At 40.4% G+C, this 2,500-nt stretch overlaps 1 protein-coding gene and 1 long non-coding RNA gene across 2 annotated transcripts in view; both read right to left on the reverse strand.

Moving 5' to 3' along the window:
- Nucleotides 1–2,500, reverse strand: part of LOC144956454 (uncharacterized) — a 150,065-nt gene that overhangs the window by 110,805 nt on the left and 36,760 nt on the right. The gene's annotated exons all lie outside the window — the stretch shown is intronic.
- Nucleotides 1–2,500, reverse strand: part of LOC144957059 (phosphatidylinositol 4-kinase beta-like) — a gene marked incomplete in the record, with an annotated part of 70,793 nt that overhangs the window by 34,908 nt on the left and 33,385 nt on the right.

The raw sequence follows: 2,500 nt of genomic DNA on the forward strand, positions 1-2,500 counted from the left end.
GTGAACGGGGATTCGATAGCTACTCACTGAATAAAATTTGACGTCGAAAATCAAGGCCACGACCAGCAAAAACGCATAGATAGCTTGGCAACTGGTCAACCAAGGGAACAAAAAAGGGGAACATAGCAGTGTGGTTGTGTGTTTCTCTCTCTCTGTGTGTGTGTGTTGTTGTTTGTGTGTGTGTGTGTGAGAGAGAGAGTGAAGGAGAGATAGATAGATAGACAGACAAATAGATAGATAAGTGATCTTAATAATATGTGAACGGGGATTCGATAGCTACTCACTGACTAAAATATGACGTCGAAAATCAAGGCCACGACCAGCAAACCCCCCCCCCCCCCCCCCTTTTTCTGTTGTGGCAAAAGACTGGCATTTTGACGTCATTTTTTGGTCAGTGTTAGACCATAACTTTACGAAGGCCACGCTGACCGAGGCCTTCGTTAAGTTTTGGCCTGATACTGACCAAAAAATGACGTCAAAATGCCAGTCTTTTGCCACAAAAGAAAACAAATCGTGAGTTGTATTCAATAGTTCAACCAATGAAATAACTTGTTTCCATGAGCTCTACTAACGACAACTCACTAGGCGGATCAAAAACCAAATAATGACGTCTAAACTGACAGTCCTTTTGGATTTCAGTATCAGGCTATAACATAACGATGGCTACGCTGATACTGACACTCACCAAAAAATGACGTCAAAATGCCAGTCTTTTGCCACAAAAGAAAACAAATCGTGAGTTGTATGAAATAACTTGTTTCCATGAGCCCTACTAACGACAACTCACTAGACGCTACACAAACCTTAAAAAAATGACGTCAAACTGCCAGTCCTCGAGGGTTCTTGTGTCAGGCTTCATATGTTAACGATGGCTACGGAAACACCCATGTTAAAATCCCGGTTATGACCCATTACATTCTGTCTAAATCGGGTCAAGCACACTCTTGTAGCAGGACAATCGACACGGCCTCACTTCGTAGGCCTGTCAATGTGCTTGAGTCTCAACTTCGCGCATGCATTTATTTAGGACTGTGAAACTGGTTCACCTCGTTGTGTGGCAATCTAAAGCATGTTTGACACGGTTCTTTGCTCGACCCCGATTTATTTGTTAAGTGGTGCGAAATGCGAACACAGTCTAGAAGTCCACTCACTATGTAAATTAAATGATGTGTTACGACAAGCTCCGATTCTTCATTATTCGCTACATTTAGAAAACAAAATAAAAACCTCCTCCTCCTCCTCCTACTACTACTACTACTAATACTACTACTACTACTAATACTACTACTACTACTAATACTACTACTACTACTAATACTACTACTACTACTAATACTACTACTACTACTAATACTACTACTACTACTAATACTACTACTACTACTAATACTACTACTACTACTACTACGACTACTATCATTGCTGTTGCTGCTGCTACTACTACTACTACTACTATAACTTCTACTAAAACTACTACTACTACTACTACTACCATTGCTGTTGCTGCTGCTACAACTACTACTATGACTTCTACTAAAACTACTACTACTACTACTACTACTACTACTACTACTACTACTACTGCGACTAATACTACTACTACTACCATCATTCCTGTTGCTACTACTACTACTATAACTTATACTAAAACTACTACTACTACTACTACTACTATAACTTCTACTACTACTACTACTACTACTACTACTACTACTATTATGTACAAAATCAACTACTACTACTACTACTACTACTTGAGCTTCTTTGTAGAGCAGCATAGACTTAATGTGCCCAAAGCGCTTTACAAAAGGGCCCAAGCAGTAACTCCCTATAATGTCCAAGTATTCACTTGGTCCCAAGCCAACAGCAACACTTAACCTGTAGGACGAGACATGACGCTTTTAAGACATTATTACAGTGTTTTTATTTTTTCTGAATAAGGCCTAGACTAGGCATTTCAAGAAGGAACATTATAGATATTTCGAAGATGACGTCACTCAGGTCTTTGTTATTGTTTTTTGCCATCCGCGTTTATGAGTAATACTCACTGAACTGTATTAACCTGACTATAAACGTTCATTGATACAGTTTTGTGGGGTGCCGTTATTCTTCCGGATGGCAATGTTATGAGCTTCTTAGCCAAGCGCATACTATCTATAGATATCCCACTATTCACACGTCTGATACTGAGATTAACAGGAATAACCCATGTCCAACATGAGCAAATTGGGGATAAATGATCTTGTCCAAGGAGGGGGGGGGGGGGGGGTGTCTGAGGTGGGGCTCGATCCCGAAGCCTCCGGATCACAATAATGCCTGAACTTCTCGACCCCCTCTCCAACCCTATCCCCAAGGCAGCAAGAATATTCGTTGATTCAACAAGAAGTCATCATGCTTTTTACAAGCTAAGGATATCAATCACTTCAATGGGAGCGATCTATATTCATGTTTTCGTCCAACCTAGTCATCGATCACATGATTTGTTGCTGTACAACGATTG

The sequence above is a fragment of the Berghia stephanieae genome, chromosome 11, assembly GCF_034508935.2.
Source record: "Berghia stephanieae isolate SIO BIC M18660-M18661 chromosome 11, UCSD_Bste_1.3, whole genome shotgun sequence".
NCBI lineage: Eukaryota > Metazoa > Mollusca > Gastropoda > Nudibranchia > Aeolidiidae > Berghia > Berghia stephanieae.